The sequence below is a fragment of the Nerophis lumbriciformis genome, linkage group LG23 (genome assembly GCF_033978685.3).
Source record: "Nerophis lumbriciformis linkage group LG23, RoL_Nlum_v2.1, whole genome shotgun sequence".
Classification (NCBI taxonomy): domain Eukaryota; kingdom Metazoa; phylum Chordata; class Actinopteri; order Syngnathiformes; family Syngnathidae; genus Nerophis; species Nerophis lumbriciformis.
In genome coordinates this window covers 11035966-11061505 of record NC_084570.2, presented here as the reverse complement: position 1 = coordinate 11061505, position 25540 = coordinate 11035966, and the positions used below count along the sequence as shown (strand labels likewise).

At 42.4% G+C, this 25540-nt stretch overlaps 17 non-coding genes across 17 annotated transcripts; 12 read left to right on the top strand and 5 right to left on the bottom strand.

The window, feature by feature from the left end:
• Positions 1-501: 501 nt before the first annotated feature.
• trnae-uuc (transfer RNA glutamic acid (anticodon UUC)) lies at positions 502-573 on the top strand. Its single transcript has one exon. It is a non-coding gene; the product is annotated as a tRNA-Glu (tRNA).
• An 807-nt stretch (positions 574-1380) lies between these two features.
• Positions 1381-1452, bottom strand: trnad-guc (transfer RNA aspartic acid (anticodon GUC)). The gene has a single exon. It is a non-coding gene; the product is annotated as a tRNA-Asp (tRNA).
• Positions 1453-1590: 138 nt separating this feature from the next.
• trnal-uag (transfer RNA leucine (anticodon UAG)) lies at positions 1591-1672 on the top strand. Its single transcript has one exon. It is a non-coding gene; the product is annotated as a tRNA-Leu (tRNA).
• Positions 1673-2566: 894 nt separating this feature from the next.
• Positions 2567-2638, top strand: trnae-cuc (transfer RNA glutamic acid (anticodon CUC)). Its single transcript has one exon. It is a non-coding gene; the product is annotated as a tRNA-Glu (tRNA).
• Positions 2639-3445: 807 nt separating this feature from the next.
• trnad-guc (transfer RNA aspartic acid (anticodon GUC)) lies at positions 3446-3517 on the bottom strand. The gene has a single exon. It is a non-coding gene; the product is annotated as a tRNA-Asp (tRNA).
• Positions 3518-3655: 138 nt separating this feature from the next.
• Positions 3656-3737, top strand: trnal-uag (transfer RNA leucine (anticodon UAG)). Its single transcript has one exon. It is a non-coding gene; the product is annotated as a tRNA-Leu (tRNA).
• A 907-nt stretch (positions 3738-4644) lies between these two features.
• On the top strand, positions 4645-4716 carry trnae-uuc (transfer RNA glutamic acid (anticodon UUC)). The gene has a single exon. It is a non-coding gene; the product is annotated as a tRNA-Glu (tRNA).
• Positions 4717-5523: 807 nt separating this feature from the next.
• On the bottom strand, positions 5524-5595 carry trnad-guc (transfer RNA aspartic acid (anticodon GUC)). Its single transcript has one exon. It is a non-coding gene; the product is annotated as a tRNA-Asp (tRNA).
• Positions 5596-5733: 138 nt separating this feature from the next.
• On the top strand, positions 5734-5815 carry trnal-uag (transfer RNA leucine (anticodon UAG)). The gene has a single exon. It is a non-coding gene; the product is annotated as a tRNA-Leu (tRNA).
• Positions 5816-7812: 1997 nt separating this feature from the next.
• On the top strand, positions 7813-7894 carry trnal-uag (transfer RNA leucine (anticodon UAG)). The gene has a single exon. It is a non-coding gene; the product is annotated as a tRNA-Leu (tRNA).
• A 1785-nt stretch (positions 7895-9679) lies between these two features.
• Positions 9680-9751, bottom strand: trnad-guc (transfer RNA aspartic acid (anticodon GUC)). Its single transcript has one exon. It is a non-coding gene; the product is annotated as a tRNA-Asp (tRNA).
• Positions 9752-9889: 138 nt separating this feature from the next.
• trnal-uag (transfer RNA leucine (anticodon UAG)) lies at positions 9890-9971 on the top strand. Its single transcript has one exon. It is a non-coding gene; the product is annotated as a tRNA-Leu (tRNA).
• An 893-nt stretch (positions 9972-10864) lies between these two features.
• trnae-cuc (transfer RNA glutamic acid (anticodon CUC)) lies at positions 10865-10936 on the top strand. Its single transcript has one exon. It is a non-coding gene; the product is annotated as a tRNA-Glu (tRNA).
• A 1038-nt stretch (positions 10937-11974) lies between these two features.
• Positions 11975-12056, top strand: trnal-uag (transfer RNA leucine (anticodon UAG)). The gene has a single exon. It is a non-coding gene; the product is annotated as a tRNA-Leu (tRNA).
• A 909-nt stretch (positions 12057-12965) lies between these two features.
• trnae-cuc (transfer RNA glutamic acid (anticodon CUC)) lies at positions 12966-13037 on the top strand. The gene has a single exon. It is a non-coding gene; the product is annotated as a tRNA-Glu (tRNA).
• An 806-nt stretch (positions 13038-13843) lies between these two features.
• trnad-guc (transfer RNA aspartic acid (anticodon GUC)) lies at positions 13844-13915 on the bottom strand. Its single transcript has one exon. It is a non-coding gene; the product is annotated as a tRNA-Asp (tRNA).
• A 3395-nt stretch (positions 13916-17310) lies between these two features.
• trnal-uag (transfer RNA leucine (anticodon UAG)) lies at positions 17311-17392 on the top strand. Its single transcript has one exon. It is a non-coding gene; the product is annotated as a tRNA-Leu (tRNA).
• The last annotated feature ends 8148 nt before the right edge of the window (positions 17393-25540 follow it).

Sequence of the window (25540 nt, the reverse complement as noted above, 5' to 3'; positions counted from 1 at the left end):
TATAGCAAAGGACAGTTTTGCTCCATTGACTTGGTATGGCTAAAAGGTGGACATGTATGTTTTTGTCAACCTGTCGTTTGAAGATCTGCGCCCCTACCTTAGACACTCAGGCCACTTGTATTTGTTCCTGTATTCGGATCACACCGCAGTGATGGCATGTATCGCTGGTCGGCACGGAGCGACTTGCAGGAGGGAGATGGCCTGTCTGGTGACATTGTGTGGAAACAACAACCTCTTCCTCAACACGGACTACACCAAGGAGTCAATAGAGGACATGAGAAGGGAACGTCTGTTCGCTCTTGTTAGAGTTGTGTACTTTTTCCACGTCCAAGTCCAAATTCCTGCAGCAGTTTCCTAAGACACAACAGTTCCTGCTCAAAGACTTTAACCAATGACCTTTGCAAAACACATTTCTGACTTTGTACAACTGACATGGTACGGGTGCTTCGTGCATCCGTCAAAAACTCAGGCAGGAGTCAAGTGTCTGGGTAAGTTATCAGCTCCCTGGTGGTCTAGTGGCTAGGATACGGCGCTTTCACTGCCGCGGCCCGGGTTCGATTCCCGGTCAGGGAAACACGGTCTAACCTGTTTGGGAGCAGTCAATTTACAATTGATTTCCACAATTCTCATATTTATGCTCATTAGATGCAAATCATTAACATTGACATTTTCAAAAAAGGCAACAGGAAAATTGTTCAACTGTTCTTCAGCGTGGAAGTCTGCACAATGGGTGTTCTTATCATGACGCGAAAACAAAAAATCCAAGTGGAACTTAGCGGATACCCTTCACATAAACCACTCAAGATAGCAGAGGATAGTTTCGATCTATCGACCTCTGGGTTATGGGCCCAGCACGCTTCCGCTGCGCCACTCTGCTAACTGTACATGCTTTCTAGCTTTATGGAGGTGTAGATTGAAATACCATCGTTTATGTTTTCCTGGTGAGAAACTTGTCTGCTTTCTGAGACAAAAATAATTTGTCCTTGTCAAATAGTACCAATGCACCCCAAAGTAGGTGCGTTTGTTTCTTCCGCAGAACTGGACTTCCAACAGTAGAGGTACCGACACTGTGGACTTCAAAACATTAATTTCTGACAAATTTGTCATTAATAAAAGGTTGAAATCTTTTCTAATCTTTTACATATAATCTTGGTTTCAAATTAATCCGCAATACTGAATTTGAGTCACTGACTCTTATAAACCTTTTTTCCTTTTTTGATTTGGAGGAATGCAACAAACGGTAGTAAAGTACTATAATATCTGTAGGACTGTGCAGTATCTCTGGGTCCACGCTTCACAATTTTCAGAGAGGCATACTGTGGTCACTGCTCAAGGTTGAACAAGATGTTAATTGATGAAAATAAGAGGAACCAAAACCATCTCCCCGTCAGGGAATCGAACCCTGGTCTTCCGCGTGACAGGCGGAGATACTGTCCACTATACTAACGAGGACTGCTTGTCCTGTGTTTTCTAAAGGACAAGCAAACGATCCAGGCTTATCCCTGCCACGCCACAACCAAAGCGATGCCATGTCATACCTTTGCCGTCTCATAATGCCGATAAATTGATCCTCTAAAACAAGTACAAGAAGGTTGTGTGGCCGAGTGGTCTAAGGCGCTGGATTTAGGCTCCAGTCTCTCAGGAGACGTGGGTTCGAATCCCACCACTGCCATTTCTATTCTGGTAATGCGCTTGTATCTTTCCTGACCTAAGCAATATGACCCAGCTTGGTCCTCATTTGGAAAGCTTGTGGAAGTCGGGCCAAAACATTGGCTTTAGAGTTCTTTACGCTAGGAATGTGATCAAAAAGAACACAACCAGGGGTGAGGATGTGTGCAGTAGTCCAAATACAACACAAAATGAGTGATAGTGTAAATACGCCATGTTTTATCAACCTAAATCATTTTGTACAAATGCAGATTACAAAGGCCTTTGGTCTGACTTTCTCACACAGTTTTAAGGATGAAGCCCAAGCATAGTGAAAAAGGGTAGACTTTCCAAAAGAGAAGTGGATTCAGGAAGGTTCATGGCATCTGTGCCAGAAACAGAAATGTATTCATCTTCAACATCAATTATTCAATATAGCAAAGGACAGTTTTGCTCCATTGACTTGGTATGGCTAAAAGGTGGACATGTATGTTTTTGTCAATCTGCGCCCCTACCTTAGACACTCAGGCCACTTGTATTTGTTCCTGTATTCGGATCACACCGCAGTGATGGCATGTATCGCTGGTCGGCACGGAGCGACTTGCAGGAGGGAGATGGCCTGTCTGGTGACATTGTGTGGAAACAACAACCTCTTCCTCACCACGGACTACACCAAGGAGTCAATAGAGGACATGAGAAGGGAACGTCTGTTCGCTCTTGTTAGAGTTTTGTACTTTTTCCACGTCCAAGTCCAAATTCCTGCAGCAGTTTCCTAAGACACAACAGTTCCTGCTCAAAGACTTTAACCAATGACCTTTGCAAAACACATTTCTGACTTTGTACAACTGACATGGTACGGGTGCTTCGTGCATCCGTCAAAAACTCAGGCAGGAGTCAAGTGTCTGGGTAAGTTATCAGCTCCCTGGTGGTCTAGTGGCTAGGATACGGCGCTCTCACTGCCGCGGCCCGGGTTCGATTCCCGGTCAGGGAAACACGGTCTAACCTGTTTGGGAGCAGTCAATTTACAATTGATTTCCACAATTCTCATATTTATGCTCATTAGATGCAAATCATTAACATTGACATTTTCAAAAAAGGCAACAAGAAAATTGTTCAACTGTTCTTCAGCGTGGAAGTCTGCACAATGGGTGTTCTTATCATGACGTGAAAACAAAGAATCCAAGTGGAACTTAGCGGATACCTTTCACATAAACCACTCAAGATAGCAGAGGATAGTTTCGATCTATCGACCTCTGGGTTATGGGCCCAGCACGCTTCCGCTGCGCCACTCTGCTATCTGTACAAGCTTTCTAGCTTTATGGAGGTTTAGATTGAAATACCATCGTTTATGTTTTCCTGGTGAGAAACTTGTCTGTTTTCTGAGACAAAAATATCTTGTCCTTGTCAAATAGTACCAATGCACCCCAAAGTAGATTCGTTTGTTTCTTCCGCAGAACTGGACTTCCAACAGTAGAGGTGCCGACACTGTGGACTTCAAAACATTAATTTCTGACAAATTTGTCATTAATAAAAGGTTGAAATCTTTTCTAATCTTTTACATATAATCTTGGTTTCAAATTAATCTGCAATACTGAATTTGAGTCACTGACTCTTATAAACCTTTTTTCCTTTTTTGATTTGGAGGAATGCAACAAACGGTAGTAAAGTACTATAATATCTGTAGGACTGTGCAGTATCTCTGGGTCCACGCTTCACAATTTTCAGAGAGGCATACTGTGGTCACTGCTCAAGGTTGAACAAGATGTTAATTGATGAAAATAAGAGTAACCAAAACCATCTCCCCGTCAGGGAATCGAACCCTGGTCTTCCGCGTGACAGGCGGAGATACTGTCCACTATACTAACGAGGACTGCTTGTCCTGTGTTTTCTATAGGACAAGCAAACGATCCAGGCTTATCCCTGCCACGCCACAACCAAAGCGATGCCATGTCATACGTTTGCCGTCTCATAATGCCGATAAATTGATCCTCTAAAAAAAGTACAAGAAGGTTGTGTGGCCGAGTGGTCTAAGGCGCTGGATTTAGGCTCCAGTCTCTCAGGAGGCGTGGGTTCAAATCCCACCACTGCCATTTCTGTTCTGGTAATGCACTTGTATCTTTCCTGACCTAAACAATATGACCCAGCTTTGTCCTCATTTGAAAGCTTTTGGAAGTCAGGCCAAAACATTGGCTTTGGAGTTCTTTACGCTAGGAATGTAATCAAAAAGAACACAACCAGGGGTGAGGATGTGTGCAGTAGTCCAAATACAAGACAAAATGAGTGAAAGTGTAAATACGCCATGTTTTATCAACCTAAATCATTTTGTACAAATGCAGATTACAAAAGCTTTTGGTCTGACTTTCCCACACAGTTTTAAGGATGAAGCCCAAGCATAGTGAAAAGGGTAGACTTTCCAAAAGAGAAGTGGATTCAGGAAGGTTCATGGCATCTGTGCCAGAAACAGAAATGTATTTATCTTCAACATCAATTATTCAATATAGCAAAGGACAGTTTTGCTCCATTGACTTGGTATGGCTAAAAGGTGGACATGTATGTTTTTGTCAACCTGTCGTTTGAAGATCTGCGCCCCTACCTTAGACACTCAGGCCACTTGTATTTGTTCCTGTATTCGGATCACACCGCAGTGATGGCATGTATCGCTGGTCGGCACGGAGCGACTTGCAGGAGGGAGATGGCCTGTCTGGTGACATTGTGTGGAAACAACAACCTCTTCCTCAACACGTACTACACCAAGGAGTCAATAGAGGACATGAGAAGGAAACGTCTGTTCGCTCTTGTTAGAGTTTTGTACTTTTTCCACGTCCAAGTCCAAATTCCTGCAGCAGTTTCCTAAGACACAACAGTTCCTGCTCAAAGACTTTAACCAATGACCTTTGCAAAACACATTTCTGACTTTGTACAACTGACATGGTACGGGTGCTTCGTGCATCCGTCAAAAACTCAGGCAGGAGTCAAGTGTCTGGGTAAGTTATCAGCTCCCTGGTGGTCTAGTGGCTAGGATACGGCGCTTTCACCGCCGCGGCCCGGGTTCGATTCCCGGTCAGGGAAACACGGTCTAACCTGTTTGGGAGCAGTCAATTTACAATTGATTTCCACAATTCTCATATTTATGCTCATTAGATGCAAATCATTAACATTGACATTTTCAAAAAAGGCAACAGGAAAATTGTTCAACTGTTCTTCAGCGTGGAAGTCTGCACAATGGGTGTTCTTATCATGACGCGAAAACAAAAAATCCAAGTGGAACTTAGCGGATACCCTTCACATAAACCACTCAAGATAGCAGAGGATAGTTTCGATCTATCGACCTCTGGGTTATGGGCCCAGCACGCTTCCGCTGCGCCACTCTGCTAACTGTACATGCTTTCTAGCTTTATGGAGGTGTAGATTGAAATACCATCGTTTATGTTTTCCTGGTGAGAAACTTGTCTGCTTTCTGAGACAAAAATAATTTGTCCTTGTCAAATAGTACCAATGCACCCCAAAGTAGGTGCGTTTGTTTCTTCCGCAGAACTGGACTTCCAACAGTAGAGGTACCGACACTGTGGACTTCAAAACATTAATTTCTGACAAATTTGTCATTAATAAAAGGTTGAAATCTTTTCTAATCTTTTACATATAATCTTGGTTTCAAATTAATCCGCAATACTGAATTTGAGTCACTGACTCTTATAAACCTTTTTTCCTTTTTTGATTTGGAGGAATGCAACAAACGGTAGTAAAGTACTATAATATCTGTAGGACTGTGCAGTATCTCTGGGTCCACGCTTCACAATTTTCAGAGAGGCATACTGTGGTCACTGCTCAAGGTTGAACAAGATGTTAATTGATGAAAATAAGAGGAACCAAAACCATCTCCCCGTCAGGGAATCGAACCCTGGTCTTCCGCGTGACAGGCGGAGATACTGTCCACTATACTAACGAGGACTGCTTGTCCTGTGTTTTCTAAAGGACAAGCAAACGATCCAGGCTTATCCCTGCCACGCCACAACCAAAGCGATGCCATGTCATACCTTTGCCGTCTCATAATGCCGATAAATTGATCCTCTAAAACAAGTACAAGAAGGTTGTGTGGCCGAGTGGTCTAAGGCGCTGGATTTAGGCTCCAGTCTCTCAGGAGACGTGGGTTCGAATCCCACCACTGCCATTTCTATTCTGGTAATGCGCTTGTATCTTTCCTGACCTAAGCAATATGACCCAGCTTGGTCCTCATTTGGAAAGCTTGTGGAAGTCGGGCCAAAACATTGGCTTTAGAGTTCTTTACGCTAGGAATGTGATCAAAAAGAACACAACCAGGGGTGAGGATGTGTGCAGTAGTCCAAATACAACACAAAATGAGTGATAGTGTAAATACGCCATGTTTTATCAACCTAAATCATTTTGTACAAATGCAGATTACAAAGGCTTTTGGTCTGACTTTCCCACACAGTTTTAAGGATGAAGCCCAAGCATAGTGAAAAAGGGTAGACTTTCCAAAAGAGAAGTGGATTCAGGAAGGTTCATGGCATCTGTGCCAGAAACAGAAATGTATTCATCTTCAACATCAATTATTCAATATAGCAAAGGACAGTTTTGCTCCATTGACTTGGTATGGCTAAAAGGTGGACATGTATGTTTTTGTCAACCTGTCGTTTGAAGATCTGCGCCCCTACCTTAGACACTCAGGCCACTTGTATTTGTTCCTGTATTCGGATCACACCGCAGTGATGGCATGTATCGCTGGTCGGCACGGAGCGACTTGCAGGAGGGAGATGGCCTGTCTGGTGACATTGTGTGGAAACAACAACCTCTTCCTCAACACGTACTACACCAAGGAGTCAATAGAGGACATGAGAAGGAAACGTCTGTTCGCTCTTGTTAGAGTTTTGTACTTTTTCCACGTCCAAGTCCAAATTCCTGCAGCAGTTTCCTAAGACACAACAGTTCCTGCTCAAAGACTTTAACCAATGACCTTTGCAAAACACATTTCTGACTTTGTACAACTGACATGGTACGGGTGCTTCGTGCATCCGTCAAAAACTCAGGCAGGAGTCAAGTGTCTGGGTAAGTTATCAGCTCCCTGGTGGTCTAGTGGCTAGGATACGGCGCGCTCACCGCAGCGGCCCGGGTTCGATTCCCGGTCAGGGAAACACGGTCTAACCTGTTTGGGAGCAGTCAATTTACAATTGATTTCCACAATTCTCATATTTATGCTCATTAGATGCAAATCATTAACATTGACATTTTCAAAAAAGGCAACAGGAAAATTGTTCAACTGTTCTTCAGCGTGGAAGTCCGCACAATGGGTGTTCTTATCATGACGTGAAAACAAAGAATCCAAGTGGAACTTAGCGGATACCTTTCACATAAACCACTCAAGATAGCAGAGGATAGTTTCGATCTATCGACCTCTGGGTTATGGGCCCAGCACGCTTCCGCTGCGCCACTCTGCTATCTGTACAAGCTTTCTAGCTTTATGGAGGTTTAGATTGAAATACCATCGTTTATGTTTTCCTGGTGAGAAACTTGTCTGTTTTCTGAGACAAAAATATCTTGTCCTTGTCAAATAGTACCAATGCACCCCAAAGTAGATGCGTTTGTTTCTTCCGCAGAACTGGACTTCCAACAGTAGAGGTACCGACACTGAGGACTTCAAAACATTAAATTCTGACAAATTTGTCATTAATAAAAGGTTTAAATCTTTTGTAATCTTTTACATATATTCTTGGTTTCAAATTAATCCGCAATACTGAATTTGAGTCACTGACTCTAATAAACATTTTTTCCTTTTTGATTTGGAGGAATGCAACAAACGGTAGTAAAGTACTATAATATCTGTAGGACTGTGCAGTATCTCTGGGTCCACGCTTCACAATTTTCAGAGAGGCATACTGTGGTCACTGCTCAAGGTTAAACAAGATGTTAATTGATGAAAATAAGAGGAACCAAAACCATCTCCCCGTCAGGGAATCGAACCGTGGTCTTCCGCGTGACAGGCGGAGATACTGTCCACTATACTAACGAGGACTGCTTGTCCTGTGTTTTCTAAAGGACAAGCAAACGATCCAGGCTTATCCCTGCCACGCCACAACCAAAGCGATGCCATGTCATACGTTTGCCGTCTCATAATGCCGATAAATTGATCCTCTAAAACAAGTACAAGAAGGTTGTGTGGCCGAGTGGTCTAAGGCGCTGGATTTAGGCTCCAGTCTCTCAGGAGACGTGGGTTCGAATCCCACCACTGCCATTTCTATTCTGGTAATGCGCTTGTATCTTTCCTGACCTAAGCAATATGACCCAGCTTGGTCCTCATTTGGAAAGCTTGTGGAAGTCGGGCCAAAACATTGGCTTTAGAGTTCTTTACGCTAGGAATGTGATCAAAAAGAACCCAACCAGGGGTGAGGATGTGTGCAGTAGTCCAAATACAACACAAAATGAGTGATAGTGTAAATACGCCATGTTTTATCAACCTAAATCATTTTGTACAAATGCAGATTACAAAGGCTTTTGGTCTGACTTTCCCACACAGTTTTAAGGATGAAGCCCAAGCATAGTGAAAAAGGGTAGACTTTCCAAAAGAGAAGTGGATTCAGGAAGGTTCATGGCATCTGTGCCAGAAACAGAAATGTATTCATCTTCAACATCAATTATTCAATATAGCAAAGGACAGTTTTGCTCCATTGACTTGGTATGGCTAAAAGGTGGACATGTATGTTTTTGTCAACCTGTCGTTTGAAGATCTGCGCCCCTACCTTAGACACTCAGGCCACTTGTATTTGTTCCTGTATTCGGATCACACCGCAGTGATGGCATGTATCGCTGGTCGGCACGGAGCGACTTGCAGGAGGGAGATGGCCTGTCTGGTGACATTGTGTGGAAACAACAACCTCTTCCTCAACACGGACTACACCAAGGAGTCAATAGAGGACATGAGAAGGGAACGTCTGTTCGCTCTTGTTAGAGTTGTGTACTTTTTCCACGTCCAAGTCCAAATTCCTGCAGCAGTTTCCTAAGACACAACAGTTCCTGCTCAAAGACTTTAACCAATGACCTTTGCAAAACACATTTCTGACTTTGTACAACTGACATGGTACGGGTGCTTCGTGCATCCGTCAAAAACTCAGGCAGGAGTCAAGTGTCTGGGTAAGTTATCAGCTCCCTGGTGGTCTAGTGGCTAGGATACGGCGCTCTTACCGCCGTGGCCCGGGTTCGATTCCCGGTCAGGGAAACACGGTCTAACCTGTTTGGGAGCAGTCAATTTACAATTGATTTCCACAATTCTCATATTTATGCTCATTAGATGCAAATCATTAACATTGACATTTTCAAAAAAGGCAACAGGAAAATTGTTCAACTGTTCTTCAGCGTGGAAGTCTGCACAATGGGTGTTCTTATCATGACGTGAAAACAAAGAATCCAAGTGGAACTTAGCTGATACCTTTCACATAAACCACTCAAGATAGCAGAGGATAGTTTCGATCTATCGACCTCTGGGTTATGGGCCCAGCACGCTTCCGCTGCGCCACTCTGCTATCTGTACAAGCTTTCTAGCTTTATGGAGGTTTAGATTGAAATACCATCGTTTATGTTTTCCTGGTGAGAAACTTGTCTGTTTTCTGAGACAAAAATATCTTGTCCTTGTCAAATAGTACCAATGCACCCCAAAGTAGATGCGCTTGTTTCTTCCGCAGAACTGGACTTCCAACAGTAGAGGTACCGACACAGAGGACTTCAAAACATTAAATTCTGACAAATTTGTCATTAATAAAAGGTTTAAATCTTTTGTAATCTTTTACATATATTCTTGGTTTCAAATTAATCCGCAATACTGAATTTGAGTCACTGACTAATAAACATTTTTTCCTTTTTGATTTGGAGGAATGCAACAAACGGTAGTAAAGTACTATAATATCTGTAGGACTGTGCAGTATCTCTGGGTCCACGCTTCACAATTTTCAGAGAGGCATACTGTGGTCACTGCTCAAGGTTAAACAAGATGTTAATTGATGAAAATAAGAGGAACCAAAACCATCTCCCCGTCAGGGAATCGAACCCTGGTCTTCCGCGTGACAGGCGGAGATACTGTCCACTATACTAACGAGGACTGCTTGTCCTGTGTTTTCTAAAGGACAAGCAAATGATCCAGGCTTATCCCTGCCACGCCACAACCAAAGCGATGCCATGTCATACGGTTGCCGCCTCATAATGCCGATAAATTGATCCTCTAAAACAAGTACAAGAAGGTTGTGTGGCCGAGTGGTCTAAGGCGCTGGATTTAGGCTCCAGTCTCTCAGGAGACGTGGGTTCGAATCCCACCACTGCCATTTCTATTCTGGTAATGCGCTTGTATCTTTCCTGACCTAAGCAATATGACCCAGCTAGGTCCTCATTTGGAAAACAAAACATTGGCTTTAGAGTTATTTACGCTAGGAATGTGATCAAAAAGAACACAACCAGGGGTGAGGATGTGTGCAGTAGTCCAAATACAACACAAAATGAGTGATAGTGTAAATACGCCATGTTTTATCAACCTAAATCATTTTGTACAAATGCAGATTACAAAGGCTTTTGGTCTGACTTTCCCACACAGTTTTAAGGATGAAGCCCAAGCATAGTGAAAAAGGGTAGACTTTCCAAAAGAGAAGTGGATTCAGGAAGGTTCATGGCATCTGTGCCAGAAACAGAAATGTATTCATCTTCAACATCAATTATTCAATATAGCAAAGGACAGTTTTGCTCCATTGACTTGGTATGGCTAAAAGGTGGACATGTATGTTTTTGTCAACCTGTCGTTTGAAGATCTGCGCCCCTTCCTTAGACACTCAGGCCACTTGTATTTGTTCCTGTATTCGGATCATACCGCAGTGATGGCATGTATCGCTGGTCGGCACGGAGCGACTTGCAGGAGGGAGATGGCCTGTCTGGTGACATTGTGTGGAAACAACAACCTCTTCCTCAACACGGACTACACCAAGGAGTCAATAGAGGACATGAGAAGGGAACGTCTGTTCGCTCTTGTTAGAGTTGTGTACTTTTTCCACGTCCAAGTCCAAATTCCTGCAGCAGTTTCCTAAGACACAACAGTTCCTGCTCAAAGACTTTAACCAATGACCTTTGCAAAACACATTTCTGACTTTGTACAACTGACATGGTACGGGTGCTTCGTGCATCCGTCAAAAACTCAGGCAGGAGGCAAGTGTCTGGGTAAGATATCCGCTCCCTGGTGGTCTAGTGGCTAGGATTCGGGGCTCTCACCCCCGCGGACTGGGTTCGATTCCTGGTCAGGGAAACACGGTCTAACCTGTTTGGGAGCAGTCAATTTACAATTGATTTCCACAATTCTCATATTTATGCTCATTAGATGCAAATCATTAACATTGAAATTTTCAAAAGAGGCAACAGGAATATTGTTCAACTGTTCTTCAGCGTGGAAGTCTGCACAATGGGTGTTATCATGACGTGAAAACAAAGAATCCAAGTGCAACTTAGCGGATACCTTTCACATAAAACACTCAAGATAGCAGAAGATAGTTTCTATCTATCGACCTCTGGGTTATGGGCCCAGCACGCTTCCGCTGTGCCACTCTGCTAACTGTACATGCTGTCTAGCTTTATGGAGGTGTAGATTGAAATACCATCGCTTATGTTTTCCTGGTGAGAAATGTGTCTGTTTTCTGAGACAAAAATTATTTGTCCTTGTCAAATAGTACCAATGCACCGCACCCCAAAGTAGATGTGTTTGTTTCTTCCGCAGAACTGGACTTCCAACAGTAGAGGTACCGACACTGTGGACTTCAAAACATTAAATTCTGACAAATTTGTCATTAATAAAAGGTTAAAATCTTTTCTAATATTTTACACATATTCTTGGTTTCAAATTAATCCGCAATACTGAATTTGAGTCACTGACTCTAATAAACATTTTTTCCTTTTTGAAAACTTGTTATGCATCCTGATTTGGAGGAATGCAACAAACGGTAGTAAAGTACTATAATTTCTGTAGGACTGTGCAGTATCTCTGGGTCCACGCTTCACAATTTTCAGAGAGGCACACTGTGGTCACTGCTCAAGGTTGAACAAGATGTTAATTGATGAAAATAAGAGGAACCAAAACCCACTCCCCATCAGGGAATCGAACTCTGGTCTTCCGCATGACAAGCGGAGATACTGTCCACTATACTAACGAGGACTGCTTGTCCTGTGTTTTCTAAAGGACAAGCAAACGATCCAGGCTTATCCCTGCCACGCCACAACCAAAGCGATGCCATGTCATACGTTTGCCGTCTCATAATGCCGATAAATTGATCCTCTAAAACAAGTAGAAGAAGGTTGTGTGGCCGAGTGTTCTAAGGCGCTGGATTTAGGCTCCAGTCTCTCAGGAGGTGTGGGTTCGAATCCCACCACTGCCATTTCTGTTCTGGTAATGCACTTGTATCTTTCCTGACCTAAGCAATATGACCCAGCTTGGTCCTCATTTGGAAAGCTTGTGGAAGTCGGGCTAAAACATTGGCTTTGGAGTTCTTTACGCTAGGAATGTGATCAAAAAGAACACAACCAGGGGTGAGGATGTGTGCAGTAGTCCAAATACAAGACAAAATGAGTGAAAGTGTAAATACGCCATGTTTTATCAACCTAAATCATTTTGTACAAATGCAGATTACAAAGGCGTTTGGTCTGACTTTCCCACACAGTTTTAAGGATGAAGCCCAAGCATAGTGAAAAAGGGTAACTTTCCAAAAGAGAAGTGTATTCAGGAAGGTTCATGGCATCTGTGCCAGAAACAGAAATGTATTCATCTTCAACATCAATTATTCAATATAGCAAAGGACAGTTTTGCTCCATTGACCTGGTATGGCTAAAAGGTGGACATGTATGTTTTTGTCAACCTGTCGTTTGAAGATCTGCGCCCCTTCCTTAGACACTCAGGCCACTTGTATTTGTTCCTGTATTGGGATCAAACCGCAGTGATGGCATGTATCGCTGGTCGGCACGGAGCGACTTGCAGGAGGGAGATGGCCTGTCTGGTGACATTGTGTGGAAACAACAACCTCTTCCTCAACACGGACTACACCAAGGAGTCAATAGAGGACATGAGAAGTGAACGTCTGTTCGCTCTTGTTAGGGTTGTGTACTTTTTCCACGTCCAAGTCCATATTCCTGCAGCAGTTTCCTAAGACACAACAGTTCCTGCTCAAAGACTTCAACCAATGACCTTTGCAAAACACATTTCTGACTTTTGTACAACTGACATGGTACGGGTGCTTCGTGCATCCGTCAAAAACTCAGGCAGGAGTCAAGTGTCTGGGTAACTTATCAGCTCCCCGGTGGTCTAGTGGCTAGGATTCGGCGCTCTCACCGCCGCGGCCCGGGTTCGATTCCCGGTCAGGGAAACACGGTCTAACATACTTGGGAGCAGTCAATTTACAATTGATTTCCATATTTCTCATATTTATGCTCATTAGATGCAAATCATTAACATTGACATTTTCAAAAAAGGCAACAGGAAAATTGTTCAACTGTTGTTCAGCGTGGAAGTCTGCACAATGAGTGTTCTTATCATGACGTGAAAACAAAAAATCCAAGTGGAACTTAGCAGATACCTTTCACATAAAACACTCAAGATAGCAGAGGATAGTTTCGATCTATCGACCTCTGGGTTATGGGCCCAGCACGCTTCCGCTGCGTCACTCTGCTAACTGTACAGGCTTTCTAGCTTTATGGAGGTGTAGATTGAAATACCATCACTTATGTTTTCCTGGTGAGAAACTTGTCTGTTTTCTGAGACAAAAATAATTTGTCCTTGTCAAATAGTACCAATGCACCCCAAAGTAGATGCGTTTGTTTCTTCCGCAGAACTGGACTTCCAACAGTAGAGGTACCGACACTGTGGACTTCAAAACATTAAATTCTGACTAATTTGTCATTAATAAAAGGTTCAAAACTTTTCTAATCTTTTACATATATTCTTGGTTTCAAATTAATCCGCAATACTGAATTTGAGTCACTGACTCTAATAAACATTTTTTCCTTTTTGATTTGGAGGAATGCAACAAACGGTAGTAAAGTACTATAATATCTGTAGGACTGTGCAGTATCTCTGGGTCCACGCTTCACAATTTTCAGAGAGGCATACTGTGGTCACTGCTCAAGGTTAAACAAGATGTTAATTGATGAAAATAAGAAGAACCAAAACCATCTCCCCGTCAGGGAATCGAACCCTGGTCTTCCGCGTGACAGGCGGAGATACTTCCCACTATACTAACGAGGACTGCTTGTCCTGTGTTTTCTCAAGGACAAGCAAATTATCCAGGCTTATCCCTGCCACGCCACAACCAAAGCGATGCCATGTCAGGCAGGAGGCAAGTCTGGGTTAGTCATCAGCTCCCTGGTGGTCTAGTGGCTAGGATTTGGCGCTCTCACCGCTGCGGCGGGGGTTAGATTCCCGGTCACGGAAACACAGTCTGACCTGTTTGGGAGCAGTCAATTTACAATTGATTTCCACAATTCTCATATTTATGCTCATTAGATGCAAATCATTAACATTGACATTTTCAAAAAAGGCAACAGGAAAATTGTTCAACTGTTCTTCAGCGTGGAAGTCTGCACAATGGGTGTTCTTATCATGACGTGAAAACAAAGAATCCAAGTGGAACTTAGCGGATACTGTCGGAGGCAGATATTTACATATATCCATATTTAAGTGTTACTTCTTTACTTTCATAGTCATGTTACAAAACAGCTAGTGTTCTTCCATTTGTCCTCTTTTGGTTGTCTGCAAGTACTGTGTGCCAACTTTGAAGCTTAGAAATGTAAGGAGGAATCCTCTCTGCTTCCCGTCTCAGGCCGGCTCAAGATAAGAGGCACAATGGGCTTGTGTTAAGGTGAGAGAGATGAGGGCGGGGGTTGGGGGGGTGAGATAGGAGAAGAGAGTGTTTTTCCATTTAATATTCTTTCTGGTTATCCTCAAGTCCACTGTGAGTTACCTTGACTTTAGGAATGCAGGAAGTTGCTATAACTCCTTCTCTTATCTGTTCCTGTGTCCAGCTGAGGAGGACAATGGGCATGTGTTCGGGCTGGAGGGAGGGAGAACGAGGGTGGGGGCGAGAGACACACTATAGAAGAGAATATTTTCCGTATTTTAGATTAGACCATTTTAGCTGCGCGAGTGAATGCTTCTGTACTCGATTGGTCTCACGTTTGTTTCCAGGGCTTTTGAAATAAATTACAAAATACCTATTCTGTCTCTGGTGGTCCGTCTTACTCAGCTTATGTTTCATCAAAAGAACTTGGGATTGACCAGCAACTTAAATTCCCTGGGAGGAACATCTGGTCCAAACGCAACAATTTGGGGGCTCGTCCAGGATGACACGTTGACAATTGGACATCTCTTACACCCTTCTCGACAGACTCACATGGCCAACACATAAATCAAGGTAAGCAGAGCCTTTTTGTAAAATCTGCATTAGGAGTTTGTCCTGAAGTCTGTAAGTCAAACACTGTTTTGTACCCCAGACAGAGTGGTGATTTTGATAGATTGGTTGCGACTTGTCCAGGGTGTACCCTGCTTTCCGCCCGATTGTAGCTGAGATAGGCTCCAGCGCCCCCCGCGACCCCAAAGGGAATAAACGATAGAAAATGGATGGATGGATGGTTGCATTTTTGCCTTGTCCGCCATTGAATATGGTGGCCAGCTCATGTCATTGCATCTTGGCTCTTTTACCTGTGCCTGGAATAGTTTTAGGTTCAAGTCCTTTCGTATGTTAAATTCTCCGGTTCAAGTCCTTTTGAATAATACGATAAAGATTTAGGTTCAAGTCCTTTTGTATGTTAAATTCTCTGGTTCAAGTCCTTTTGAATAATACGATAAAGATTTAGGTTCAAGTCCTTTAAAGATTACCGTGACGGGCTGCTTTACTGACGAGTAAGCAAATAGTCGGGTGTGGTTCGCCCTGGGGGTTTGGTCTCCCCTAAAAGAGTTCTAGGTTCAAGTCCTTTCGTATGATAAATTCTCGGGTTCAAGTCCTTTTGAATGATACGATAAAGATTTAGGTTCAAGTCTTTTCGTATGTTAAATTCTCGGGTTCAAGTCCTTTTGAATGATACAATAAAGATTTAAGTTCAAATCCCTTCGTATGTTAAATTCTCGGGTTAAAAACCTTTTGAATGATACGATAAAGACATTCCCGGGTTGCAGGTGGGGAATAAGAGACGCAGTGGCCACGGAGTTTGACGGGCAGGAATGTGATGGCGGTTGGGGAAAAAATGTGATGAATGTACTGTTGTCGACAATGAAATTAGCAGGTAGAGTTTAAAAAAAAAAAAAAAAAGAGAATGTTATTTCGAAAGGGTTAAGAGGGAGTTTACAACACTCGTAAAGTCGTGAACTCAAATGTTTGGTAAATTAAGAAAAGTAACTGGAAGTGTTATGGTAAAGTTTCCTAAAACACAAAAGTTCCTGCTCAAAGACTTCCACCAATGACCTATGCAAAACACATTTCTGACTTTGTACAACTGACATGGTACGGGTGCTTTGTGCATCCGTCAAAAAATCAGGCAGGAGGCAAGTGTCTGGGTAAGCTATCAGTTCCCTGGTGGTCTAGTGGCTGGGATTCGGCGCTCTCACCGCCGCGGCCCGGGTTCAATTCCCGGTAAGGGAAACATGGTCTAACCTGTTTGGGAGCAGTCAATTTACAATTGATTTCCACAATTCTCATATTTATGCTCATTAGATGCAAATCATTAACATTGACATTTTCAAAAAAGGCAACAGGAAAATTGTTCAACTAATCTTCAGCGTGGAAGTCTGCACAATGGGTGTTCTTATCATGACGTAAAAACAAAGAATCCAAGTGGAACTTAGCGGATACTTTTCACATAAAACACCCTAGATAGCAGAGGATAGTTTCGAACTATCGACCTCTGGGTTATGGGCCCAGCTTGATTCCGCTGCGCCACTCTGCTAACTGTCCATGCTCTCTAGCTTTATGGAGGTGTAGATTGAAATACCATCGCTTATGTTTTCCTGGTGAGAAACTTGTCTGTTTTCTGAGACGAAAATAATTTGTCCTTGTCAAATAGTACCAACGCACCCCAAAGTAGAGGCCTTTGTTTTTTCCGCAGAACTGGACTTCCAACAGTAGAGGTACCGACACTGTGGACTTCAAAACATTAAATTCTGACAAATTTGTCATTAATAAAAGGTTTAAATCTTTTCTAATCTTTTACATATATTCTTGGTTTCAAATTAATCCGCAATACTGAATTTGAGTCACTGACTCTAATAAAAATGTTTTCCTTTTTGATTTGGAGGAATGCAACAAACGGTAGTAAAGTACTATTATATCTGTAGGACTGTGCAGTATCTCTGGGTCCACGCTTCACAATTTTCAGAGAGGCATACTGTGGTCACTGCTCAAGGTTGAACAAGATGTTAATTGATGAAAACAAAACCATCTCCCCGTCAGGGAATCGAACGCTGGTCTTCCGCGTGACAGGCGGAGATACTGTCCACTATACTAACGAGGACTGCTTGTCCTGTGTTTCCTAAAGGACAAGCAAACGATCCAGGCTTATCCCTTCCATGCCACAACCAAAGTGATGCCATGTCATACGTTTGCCGTCTCATAATGCCGATAAATTGATCCTCTAAAACAAGTACAAGAAGGTTGTGTGGCCGAGTGGTCTAAGGCGCTGGATTTAGGCTCCAGTCTCTCAGGAGGTGTGGGTTCAAATCCCACCACTGCCATTTCTGTTCTGGTAATGCACTTGTATCTTTCCTGACCTAAGCAATATGACCCAGCTTGGTCCTCATTTGGAAAGCTTGTGGAAGTCGGGCCAAAACATTGGCTTTGGAGTTCTTTACGCTAGGAATGTGATCAAGAAGAACACAACCAGGGGTGAGGATGTGTGCAGTAGTCCAAATACAACACAAAATGAGTGAAAGTGTAAATACACCATGTTTTATCAACCTAAATCATTTTGTACAAATGCAGATTACAAAGGCTTTTGGTCTGACTTTCCCACACAGTTTTAAGGATGAAGCCCAAGCATAGTGAAAAAGGGTAGACTTTCCAAAAGAGAAGTGGATTCAGGAAGGTTCATGGCATCTTTGCCAGAAACAAAAACATATTCATCTTTAACATCAATTATTCAATATAGCAAAGGACAGTTTTGCTCCATTGACTTGGTATGGCTAAAAGGTGGACATGTATGTTTTTGTCAACCTGTCGTTCGAAGATCTGCTCCCCTACCTTCGACACTCAGGCCACTTGTATTTGTTCCTGTATTCGGATCACACCGCAGTGATGGCATGTATCGCTGGTCGGCACGGAGCGACTTGCAGGAGGGAGATGGCCTGTCTGGTGACATTGTGTGGAAACAACAACCTCTTCCTCAACACGGACTACACCAAGGAGTCAATAGAGGACATGAGAAGGGAACGTGTGTTCGCTCTTGTTAGAGTTGTGTACTTTTTCCACGTCCAAGTCCATATTCCTGCAGCAGTTTCCTTAGACACAACAGTTCCTGCTCAACCAATGACCTTTGCAAAACACATTTCTGACTTTGTACAACTGACATGGTACGGGTGCTTCGTAGAAAGATTAAATGCTGACAAATTTGTCAGTAAGAAAAGGTTCAATTCATTTCTAATCTTTTACATATATTCTTGGTTTCAAATTAATCCGCAATACTGAATTTGAGTCAGTGACTCTAATAAACAATTTTTCCTTTTTGAAAACTGAGAAGTGGTGGTGGTGGGGGGGGGGGGGGGGGGGGTAATGATATATAATTTTTTTGTCCTAAAAAATATAATCATGTGTGTAGACTGTGTTGATCTTTATTAATATATAATGTAGGAACCAGAAATGTTAATAACAGAAAGAAACAACCCTTTTGTGCGAATGAGTGTGAATGAGGATAAATGGGGGGGGGTTTGGGTTGGTGCCCTAATTGTAAGTGTATCTTGTGTTTTTATGTTGATTTAATAAAAACAAAACAAAAAAAACATTAAAATTTTTTTTTTTTATTTCTTGTGCGGCCCGGTACCAATCGATCCATGGACCGGTACCGGCCCGCGGCCTAGTGGTTGGGTGCCACTGTTCTATAGGACAAGCAAACAATCCAGGCTTATCCCTGCCACGCGACAACCAAATTGATGCCATGTCATATGTTTGCCTTCTCATAATGCCGATAAATTGATCCACTAGATCAGGTTTTTGAACGTTGTGTGGCCCAGTGGTCTAAGGTGTAGTATTCAGGTTCTGGTCTCTCAGGAGACGTGGGTTCAAATCTCACATCTGCATTTTGTTTTCTGGTAACGCACTTGTATCTTTCCTGACCTAAGCAATAAGGGTCATTTTTCTACTTCCAATCCATATTCCTGTAGCAGTTTCCTAAGACACAAAAGTTCCCGCTCAAAGACTGACTTTGTACAACTGACATGGTACGGGTGATTCATGCATCAGTCAAAAAAGCAGGCAGGAGGCAAGTGTCTGGGTAAGTTGTCAGTTCCCTGGTGGTCTAGTGGCTAGGATACGGCACTTTCACAGCCGCGTCCATTCACGATAAGGGATACACCGCTTAACCTGTCTGGGAGCAGTGAAGTTATAATAAATTTTTACAAATCTATGCTTTATGTTCATTAAAATAATTACAATAATAACAATATATAGTTATGACTGATATTTTCCACTGATGTTAATCCCATGTGCATCAACTAATCCCAATTTTACACGCTGATGTAAGGAAAACTTGACAGATTAAAAATAATTGTCTAATTGAATCATGACAGGAAATATGATTATTTAATTATTCATAATCTGGCCACTTTATTATTGAATTAGCTCTTTTTTGTAAAAAAAAAAATATATATATATTATTTAGGTTAGTTTATTTAAGGTATGTTCTTGATATGTTAATCCTATCTCTAAAAAGTTAAAAACCGAATTAGTTTTTAAACGTGTTTAAATGCTTGCATGTTTACATTGTAATAATTAGTTTTTAGTGCATTTAAGTGTGTGCGACATTGGGTTTTGGGTGGGATGGAGAGCCCTTCAGGATTTATGTGTATGGGGGCCCAGAATTTGGTGCTACACCTTTGGATGTTGACCTTTTGGCAGGCTTCTGAAAGTTCTGACCGTTTACAGGAGGTCTTGTACAAGCCAGAGAACAATCAGCATAGTCAGGATACTTCAGACTAGCGCTTCAGATGAACATTCTGTAACAGGTCCTGCCTTTCTTATTTCAGCAGTTCCAAAGTTGAATTCGAAAGTCTCCACTGTACATTGTTATTAGCCTTTGAAGACCGTTGACAGCTTGACAGTATCCATGGTAAACGCCTGTTATCAATGTGATCAATAACGTTGGCACGGCACCAATGACGAGCATTGTTCTCACAACAACAGGGGCAGAGCGGAGAAAGGCGTCTTTGTGGAGTCATCCCGACTGAATTGACAAGGCCTTTTACAGCCTTTGATACAGAGCCGGCTGCCTCGCACAATGGCTGGCATATACATTTGCAGATGTCGCCTGCAAAGCTCAAATGTCAACGCTTTTCACAAACAGCAAAAGGACAAATTGATTGACTCAGCTTTTGTTTTCTGACAAAATATTCATCGCGGACGACAAAACAAACAAACCAAAAAAAGCAGCAGAGAAGAGCCAGTCAACTTGTGCCATTTGCACTCATCTAAAGGGCAACCTTAAGAGCAGGCAGTTATGGGCAGTAACAAGCTACATGCAGCTAAGCTTTCTTAACTACATTTCCCAGTAGCTTGGCGGTAGCTTAGCTACTTTTTGAACAAATAAATAAATAATAGCTTTTCTTATAGCTTTGCTATTTCTAGAGCCATGTAGCTTGTAGTTTATATCAAAGCTACAAGCTACAAAGAGACAAAACGGACTGTGAATTCAAGCCCCTAGAAAATAAGGAGAAAATACATTGACCTGGATAAAAGAGAACATCCATACATACAGTCAGTGTGTGAATGTATGTGTGAATGGGTGAATGTGGAAATAGTGTCAAAGCGCTTTGAGTTCCTTAAAAAAGGTAGAAAAGCGCTACACAAGTATAACCCATTTAACCATTTTATTTTTTTACGTCTTTTCGTGTTGTCCTCGCCAGTTTCAGGTCCTAAATGGCTGTCAAAGTGTACCAACTTGTCAAAATACCTACTCAAACGTCTCATGTCCACGTGAGATGCATGATTTATGATCTAGAACAGGGGTGTCAAATGTACGGCCCGTACGAACACGTTTAACCGGCCCGCGGGATGAGTTTGCTAAGTATGAAAATGACACGAAATTTTTGAATGAAATAAACTGGTGTTCTAAATGTGTCCACTAGATGTCGCAATAGCAATTCTTTGTATCATTGTAGATTATGCTACATATGTAAAAAATAAAATAAACCACTGATGAACATTATCACATAATTTATTCAGTATAAATAATGACAAATAAAGATATAATACTATTAACCGCAACGTGTAAGTGTAGAAAAAACCTATCAACATTAAGATTTGTACATTTTCAGAATGTGCTTGTTCTATTTTTAAACAAAGAAAACAATCTGAAAATGTCTTTAATTTTAAGTTATCATGCCGTGATTTTACCAGTCCGGCCCACTTGCCAGTAAATTTTTCTCCATGGGTCCCCCGATCTAAAATGAGTTTGACACATCTACAAAGCCAGGATTGAACTTTAAGTCACAGTCTTTCTGGGATTGAACAAAAAACACAATGTAGAATAGAATAGAATAGAATAGAAAGTACTTTATTGATCCCTGGGGGAAATTCAGCACCACATTTCGCTCACAATACGCAATAAATACTATACAGCATTATTCACATGTGAATAATATAATTATATTATACATATATTCTACATTTAAGTGCAGTCAAGAAGGAACATATGCATTATACAGTCTTATGGCTGTCGGTATGAAGGACCTCCTGTGTCGTTCCGTGTTGCATTTTGGGAGTCTGAGCCTTCCACTGAACATGCTCATTCTCTCCGCCAGGTCCGAGTGTAGTGTACATGTAAACTCTTCTAGGTATCAAATACCTCCTTTGTCATGTCTACGTATTAATCCAGTGCTAACTCAACAAACCGTAAGAAACGGAGGTAAAAACTATTCAAAAGGGCTAAGTTCACTTTTCTCGTGTTTGACAAGAGATATTTTGGGTCAACGAGGGTGCCATGACGATGTGTTCGAAGCAGAAGACATAAAACGGCAGGTTTTAAGTTTCATGTGGGTCGAGGAGGAGGAGCCACATTCACCCTTTATGGTGTACCTCTTGCTTGGCCCCGATATAAACAGTTGTCTTGCCTAATAGAATTGCTATTGTGACATCCAGTGGACACATTTAGAACAGCAGTTTTTTTCGTAAATAAAAAAAAAAAGCAGCTAATTTTTATACTTGGCAAACTCATCACACGGGCCGGATAAAACCTGTTCGTTTGACACCCCTGACTTAGATTATGCGATTGAAAATCAGATCTCTCGAGTGACACCCACTGTAACTCCTTGTCTTTCATTATACTCACCACGAGTCGACCCCTTGCAGCCACTCCCACTCGTGTTGGCGTTGATGCTAAGGACAATGGACTTTTCAGCACTTGGTGTAAATAAAAGTTCATGTTTTAGCAGGACCTTAGTGGTCAACAATATTTTGTATTCAAATAAGTTATCAGTAATTACATAGCGGCCAAAATTATTGCGTTTCCTCCATCAGGGGCGATAATTAAAGGCCTACTGAAATGCGATTTTCTTATTTAAACGGGGATAGCAGGTCCACTCTATGTGTCATACTTGAACATTTCGCGATATTGCCATATTTTTGCTGAAAGGATTTAGTAGAGAACATCGACGATAAAGTTCGCAACTTTTGGTCGCTGATAAAAAAGCCTTGCCTGTACCGGAAGTAGCAGACGATATGCGCGTGACGTCACAGGTTGTGGAGCTCCTCACATCTGCACATTGTTTACAATCATGGCCACCAGCAGCGAGAGCGATTCGGACCAAGAAAGCGACGATTTCCCCATTAATTTGAGCGAGGATGAAAGATTTGTGGATGAGGAAAGTGAGAGTGAAGGACTAGAGGGCAGTGGGAGCGATTCAGATAGGGAAGATGCTGTGAGAGGCGGGTGGGACCTGATATTCAGCTGGGAATGACTAAAACAGTAAATAAACACAAGACATATATATATACTCTATTAGCCACAACACAACCAGGCTTATATTTAATATGCCACAAATTAATCCTGCATAACAAACACCTCCCCCCTCCCGTCCATATAACCCGCCAATACAACTCAAACACCTGCACAACACACTCAATCCCACAGCCCAGAGTACCGTTCACCTCCCCAAAGTTCATACAGCACATATATTTCCCCAAAGTCCCCAAAGTTACGTACGTGACATGCACATAGCGGCACGCACGTACGGGCAAGCGATCAAATGTTTGGAAGCCGCAGCTGCATGTGTACTCACGGTACCGCGTCTGCGTATCCAACTCAAAGTCCTCCCGGTAAGAGTCTCTGTTGTCCCAGTTCTCCACAGGCCAATGGTAAAACTTGACTGTCATCTTTCGGGAATGTAAACAATGAAACACCGGCTGTGTTATCCGGCACAACAGTCAGGGGGTGCATTCTACGTCGGTGGTGCGTTATCCGGCACAACACCTGCCGCAATACATCGCTTCCCACCTACAGCTTTCTTCTTTGCTGTCTCCATTGTTCATTGAACAAATTGCAAAAGATTCACCAACACAGATGTCCAGAATACTGTGGAATTTTGCGATGAAAACAGACGACTTAATAGCTGGCCACCATGCTGTCCCAAAATGTCCTCTACAATCCGGGACGTCACGCGCAGGCGTCATCATACCGAGACGTTTTCAGCAGGATATTTTGCGCAAAATTTAAAATTGCACTTTAGTAAGCTAACCCGGCCGTATTGGCACGTGTTGCAATGTTAAGATTTCATCATTGATATATAAACTATCAGACTGCGTGGTCGGTAGTAGTGGGTTTCAGTAGGCCTTTAAGGTAAAAGTTTCTCCCTCTGGCCTTCAGGACCTATAACTAAAACCTCCGTTTGGTCCTGATTGAGCTGTAGGAAATTCACTGCCATCAATGACCTAATGCAGGGGTGTCAAACTCATTTGAGATCAGGGGCCACATGGAGAAAAATCTACTCCCAAGTGGGCCGGACTGGTAAAATCACGGCACGATAACTTAAAAATAAAGACAACTTCAGATTGTGTGAGGAACTCGCATGACTGCCGTTTTAGTGACCCCAAGATGCAGGAACCAGCAGATTTGATTTACTCAAAACAGAAATGAAGCAGTCTCACATGTAAACTTTCCACAACATGAAGTGATCTTTGATCTTCGAGGAGCGCTCGAGACAAGCATAAATACAACATATGCTGATTGGCTGCAGGTGTGGACCAGCTGCCAATCAACAGCAGGTGAGTGAACAAACACAGTGCTCAGCAAAACAAGCAGGAAGTGGAAACCAAAATAAGAGCACTGATGGGAAGTAAATACAAAAACAAGGAAACAAACAGAAATGAAGTGACAGATCGTCACAGATTGTTTTCTTTGTTTAAAAATAGAACAAGCGCATTCTGAAAATGTATAAATTATAAATGTTGCGTTAAATAGTATTCTATCTTTATTTGTCGTTATTTATACTGAAAAAAATTATACGATATTATACTTATTCGTGTTAATTTTCAATCTATCAAGATAAAAAAATAATATCTGTCATGTCTGTGTAATCATGTTTTGTTTTAAGTCATGTTTTGTTTAGTTATTGGACTCTTTAGTTTCTGGCTTTTCACTCCCTTGTCTTGTTTCCATGATTACCCATTAGTTTCACCTGTTCCACGTTTGGACTCATTGTGCACTCTTGTTTGTCACCATAGCAACCCATTAGTTTTCACCTGTCACGTCACGCACCTGTTTCACGTTTTGAGTCACGCACCTGTTTTCGTTAATCATGTCTGTAGTATTTAAGTTCATTGTTTTTCAGTTTGTCTTGCTGGTGACATCCCCACATTTATGCTCGGCACATTTCTGACTCTTTTTTCATGTCCATCGTTCACGCTGCTCCTTTTTGTCCATGCCAAGTAAGTTTTGTTTATTATTGCCACAGTTAGTGTTTTTTGTTGTTCATAGTTTATAGTGTATTTATAGTGTTTAAATAAAAATGTACCTTCATTCCCGTCTCGCCCGAGCCAACTAAACCCCAGGACCAAGTCATGACAATATCAAAATCAAATTACAGGATGTTATTTATGTAGTTTCGTATTGTGAGACACATGTACTAACCCCGGTACCACCGTGCTGCCCTATGTAGCATCATCCATCCATCCATCCATTTTCTACCGCTTGTCCCGTTCGGGGTTGCGGGGGTGCTGGAGCCTATCTCAGCTGCACATGGGCGGAAGGCGGGTTACACCCTGGACAAGTCGCCAACTCATCGCAGGGCCAACACAGATAGACAGACAACATTCACACTCACATTCACACACTAGGGACCATTTAGTGTTGCCAATCAACCTATCACCTGGTGCATGTCTTTGGAGGTGGGAGGAAGCCGGAGTACCCGGAGGGAACCCGCGCAGTCATGCAAACTCCACATTGAAAGATCCCGAGCCCGGGATCGAACCCAAGACCTTCGTATTGTGAGGCACACGTACTACCCCCATAACCACCGTGCTGCCCTATGTAGCATCATCTAAAAAGATAAAAATAATTGCTATAGCGACACGAGTGAGGGAAGAGTGGATCGTGAGATCGACAGGCGTATCGGTGCGGCATCTTCAGTAATGCGGACGCTGTATCGATTCGTTGTGGTGAAGAAGGAGCTGAGCCGGAA